Here is a 6000-nt window from a genome sequence, read left to right on the forward strand (position 1 = left end):
GTAAACAGGGAAAAACAATAATTACTAGATTATGATGTCATGATAATAAAATGATGTAGCAAATGTGAAGCACTTAGAACAGTCTTGACACATAGATATTTGATAAATTTTAGCTATTATCATAGTTAATAATAGCCATTAGTCCCTTCAAAAGCATTTTTATTTTAAAGAAAACATTAAACTATATCAATATCCCTAGTAAGTTCTTGTTGTAATCAACATCTTTATGAAGATCTGGTTATTATTGCTTCCTATTAATCATGTTCTACATAAACTTTTAAAAAGTAAAAATGCATATCATTATCAATTTCCCAGAATTCAGAGGAAATAAAGATACCCTTTTCACATATATTGTATTTAACAGACCAGAAAAAGAATTTTAGTTCCCCCTCCCAAGTAATCCCCATCTTTTGATATGTAACCATAAAGCAGTCCTTACTGAAGGTATTGAAAAAAAATACAAAAGGAGATCACACATCTCCAAAGAAGAGATTTTTGAAGGAATTTTTGAAATGCCAAATTAAAATTTTTACGTCTCTAAACTGAGGTAATAAAAATACCTTTTTAAGATATTTAAACTGAGGCAATAAAAGTACTTTGTAAATAAAAAGCATGCGTTATTTAACAGAGTAGATTGTAGCAATCTGTGGTGTGAACAAGAATTTCAACAAAACTTCCCGCCTTAAGCTTTACAAAACCTACTGCCTACAGAAGGACACCTTTTCCTCTCCTGTTACCACTCATCTCCGTCACCACATTCCTGGTGCTGTTCCTGAATTTATCAGTTACTCAAACAATTTCTATTAACATGAGCTTCCCCAGAAGCATATTAAATCATTTAAAAATGATTTAATCATTAAGCCATATATATATATATATATATATATATATATCTTGATTATTGCATTTGTATTATTTCATATTATCATTTTTTTTTCTTTTTTGGAATGTAGAAAATGCTAGCTCTGGAAGTGGTTAATGTGACGAAAAACACATTATATTAAAAAAATCCACGTCAATCCAAAGTGATGGCATTAAGTGGAATCCAGTGTATCACGGAATACCTAATGTGCACAAGATGTGGAGCATGTCCCTTGGTCAGAACTTTTAAATACTAAGTAGCAGTGAGTGGGAGAAATAAATCAAATGGGAGGGTGGCTGGAATAATAAACAGGGGAGAGGCTTCATACTAACATCCCAGAAAAGCAATATGAAAAAGTGATCCTAGCTGTCATGAGCTATTACTGAGTGAAAAAACTTCTTTTTAGCCCTTCTAACTTAAAAGGGGGGGGGGGGGCAAAAAAAAGCGCTGGAGGAAAATAGCCTTCTTTCTTTGAGTCGCTCAGAAAAGTTGTCAGTAAAACCAACTGCCATGTATCATCTGTTTAGTGACAGAAAAAATATATATTGAGATCAAAGATAATCAAGGTACACCTGGTTATTATTTGTAAAGACTTAACAGTAAGTTTTTAATGATTAATTTATCTGCCACATAACGCCTTAATAGATCATGTGGAACATCAAGGGAGGAATGTGAAACTGCATTTCTAAAGCCTCTTTCTATGTCTCTGAATGATAATAGGCATGGAAGCCATCATTAGTCTTGTTAGACGATGGTTCCTTCAGGAATCTCCTATGTGTTACCTTTTAGAGGGGAGGTCAGGGAAACCACCCCCTGGGACTCCCCTGCAGGATACAACTAACACAAGCATAAACTGTATGGAAATGGCTAAATTATCTTCACTGAGACCTTGGCCTTTCACATCAATCAAGTCCTTCTGAACTAGTAAAACAGATAAGCACCCTGCTGGCAAAAGTGTTACTATCCTTATGCTTGTCATGACTGGCACTACAAATTTAACAATAAACGGGCAGTTATTTGTCTTACTTCTTTAAAAATCAAAATAAGCGTGCCATGTTGCTATTTCTCTCCGTCCCTCCTGTAAAGACCCTTTATCCGGGAATCCGATCGTAGCTGCTATCAGAGCACATGGAGAAGGTAATACGCCTCCAACAAGCCACAACAAAGCAAACCAGGACCCCATGGCTGCCGTGTGGGAGGGGGCCGGCAGATTTATCCACCCTCACGTCTCAGCTTCCTGAGAGTGGAGCCTGTGTCAATGCCTCATCCTGACACCTAACTCATGGGGGAATTATAAGTCATCAATACCAATGACTGTAAAACACTTTGTAAATAAAAACGGCTTAGAAGTTCCAATTAACAACAGAAAGTAACCCTCTGGGATGTACCAGAGAGAAATAACTACAGCCATAAATAAGCAATGATGGGTTTAGGCTCACCTCTTATTTCAATGCCATTAAAAATGGGCCTCCTTCGCATCTCCCGTCTGAAGACCCCACTGTAATTTCTTGTCTTACCTACGTTACAGAGTGTCACGGCTTATGAGAGAAAGGGTTCAGGGAAGACATGGTTGAGCATTTCCTACTCTTTTAACATGAGTACTCCCACCCAACACACATACATTTTCTGATCTCTCCTTTCACGAGAAACGACCACAACAACCTGGTGGTTTAACTTAACTGACGTAGCCAACTGCATGACCAACTACAGATGTGTAGCAAAGAGGGCTGGGAAGCAAGAGGCCCAAGAAGTTGCTGAAGGGCACATCTTTAGTGTAGGTACTGTCATTCTTGCCCCATCTAAAACTTTCATGAGCAGACACAATGGTTGTAAGTGTGGCCCGGAAAGTATCCACCGAGCTTGTAGCATGTTTCAGGTTCTGTGCTGGTCACTTCCAATATATCTCACTTGTACCTGTAAAGAACCAGAGGCTTCAGTAGCAATTTGGTATGACTACAATTAAATTGATAGCCATACGACATTATTTGCAGTGCCTTATAAATACAAACTCATTATTACTCAGAATAACCATTATTACTCGGAATAGTACTCAGAATAGCAGGTACTATCATCATCTACATTTTTAAGATGGGGAAACCCAAGCAGAGAGAGATTGAGACCTGAACTCTAGGGTCTGTGCTTTTAACCACTTTGCTAAGCTGGAATAAGAGCCCAAACTCCCTACTCCACAACTAGCGTCTAGGGTCTCCGCTGGATTATAAAAATTTAAAAATAAGCAAATAAGACAGGGTGGTATCTTCTTCAGTTGTTCGCATGCCTGGACAATGACGGATAGGCAAACACTATAGGGTGGCAGGAATCATAGGAATGTGCAAAATAGTTGGGAAATGTAAATAAGGGAGCATTTAATTCAGACTGGAGTCTTTAGAGAAATCTTTTTCAAAAAGATAATGAGTTTTGGTTTCCATTTCCTCTGAAAATCTCGTTATATGTCCCCCCGTTTAACTGTTATATATCCCCCTGTCTTACTGCAAGCATTCTTGTAACCTTGGGCATAAGTGTGCACGGCGTGTCCACAAGGAGTAATTTTAAATATCAAATCAAATCAAATTAGTACCACCCTTAGCTCCTGCCAAGGCCATTGCAACATCAGAGCCCACAGCAACAGGACACAGGTTTCCAGAGCTTGACCAGAAACCAAGGTCCAATCCTGGGGAATTCATGGGGGCTTCTGGTATAGAGTAGCCACCAGGCATCTCCAGAGCAGCTTTAGCTGGCCGGTGGGTTTGGCTGGTGCTCTGATCATCCCAGACGTCATAATAGGCAGAGACACTGACTATCCTGCACTGAAGGACTGTGAGGGGAGGGCAGTGCTTGCTCTGCACTGCAGAGACCATCTCTAAGGTGAATGTCACCTCCGATCTGTGAGGAAGATGCACTTACAAGGAGAGCCATGCCAGGGTAGGTGTTTGGGAAGATGAGCTAGGGAGAAGGGGACGGGGGGCGGGGGGGGGGGGGGTTTGTGTGTGGCGACTCCGACAGTGTGCTCAGCTTCTGCTTGGTCTTTGATCTCCCTCTACCGAGGGAGGGATTCGCCCCCAGGAGGAACAGACCTCCTTGCATCCCTCAGCCCCTGCAGCAACGCAGTGATGCCTGTACAGGACCTGCCCTGCTTGATACCTAACAAGAGCACACAGGAGCTCTTCAACACATGGCTCTTTACTCACTGTATGTTTTGTACCTTCTAAAACATATGGTATGGGGCTCTTGGGTGGCTCAGTTGGTTAAGCATCCAACGCTTCATTTGGGTTCAGGTCATAATCTCACGGTTTGTGGGATCGAGCCCCATGTTAGGTTCCATGCTGACAGCACAGAGCCTGCTTGGGATTCTCTCTCTGATTCTCCCCTGCTCTCCCTGTCTCTCAAAATAAATAAACATTTAAAAGGTATAGCACATGAGCACAATAAAAAAACGATGACGCTATAGATGAATGACATGGAAACGTATACACTGTGTATTGCTCAGTGAAACAAAATAGGTTATGAAATAGTATGTACCAAATGCAATTGAATACATAGTTCTATTCAAATAAAAATACAGGAGAAATATACATTAATACATTTGTAGGGATCATGGGGAATTTTTTTCTCCCACTTACTTATCTGTATTCTCTATAATGAATATGTATTACTTAATTTCTTTTAAGAGCTATTTTATATTTTCCTCAGAAAATGGGAGATTAGAGAATAGGTGGTACAGGTAAAGATTATTGTCAGTCTTAGTGGATTTTTTTACATTTTTTTTAACGTTTATTTATTTTTGAGACAGAGAGAGACAGAGCATGAACGGGGGAGGGGCAGAGAGAGAGGGAGACACAGAATCAGAAGCAGGCTCCAGGCTCCAAGCCATCAGCCCAGAGCCCGACGCGGGACTCAAACTCACAGACCGCGAGATTGTGACCTGAGTTGAAGTCGGACGCTTAACCGACTAAGCCACCCAGGCGCCCCAGTCTTAGTGGATTTTTAAAGTGCTGATTTGATTGAACTATCTCAGGTTGAGGAACAAGACATTAATATTGGGGAGAGAAGTATTTTCATGAACTGGATTTGCCAGCTGTCTCCTGATGGCCAAAATCAAATGTGAAGTGGCTATTGTCATTCAGCATATTCCCAGAATTCAGATTTTATAACTTCCCTGCCACTTACCAAATCAAAATCAAAGTATCCCAAAGTAGATCCAAAGGGACATTGGTAGATTTTAGAAGAAGAAATACTAAAAACCTGAGTGCCAAGTTAATTTGGAAAGGCTGAGCTAAATAAACATTAAATAGGTTTCTTTACTGCAGGGCTTCTCAGAGCTTTTGTTATGCTAATGTGCACTGTAAATTCCTGAAAACTGTTCAAGTCATGAAGCATTTCCAAATTTCATATTTATCCATAAAATCATTTTTTTTCCACCAAAGCATCACACAGGGCTAGCGACCATAGAATGCATTTAGGGAAATATTGTTCTAAAATACTATTCTAGAAACACTATAAACATATATACTGTTTCCCTCAGGATAATTAAAAAATTATTTGGCAAATACAAATCAGTTATTTTCACCAAAACACTCTCTAATTTCAAGAACTGTGACATTGGTGAGGATATTAAATCAATTCTGCCAGGTTGCTTCATCAGAAGCACCAGAGTTTCATACCAGTGAAAACATGTCTGAACTTTACCCAAAATCTGTGAAATCACTTTCAAGTAAATGGGACTAGTCTGCAAACAAAATAAAATGTACACCTGTCACTGCCATTCATTTCCATAATCACAGTTTATAAATTTACATGCCATGAAAAGCTTTATTCATGTTCATATGGTGTAAAAATTGCAGGAGAAACTTCAAATTAATTACCTTTCTTAAAACAAAGCAAGTTAATTTTATCACAGACAAAAAAGGGAATTTATTCACAAGTCACAAAACTTCTCGAAATACCGTCATGAAATAAGACCTAGGAAAAGTGGCTTGTGGCCATGGCTATTGTCCATAGTCTTACGGCCTTGGATCAGGTCTCTCCAGCTTAGCCTTTGGAAAACCTCAAAGGTAGACGTGACCCAACACTATGATCCCTTTCTCTGAGTTTACTCAGAAATTTCCTCCACAATCTACACAATCTGGTGACTTTTAGAA

This window comes from Prionailurus bengalensis, chromosome B2 (assembly GCF_016509475.1).
Source record: "Prionailurus bengalensis isolate Pbe53 chromosome B2, Fcat_Pben_1.1_paternal_pri, whole genome shotgun sequence".
Lineage (NCBI taxonomy): Eukaryota > Metazoa > Chordata > Mammalia > Carnivora > Felidae > Prionailurus > Prionailurus bengalensis.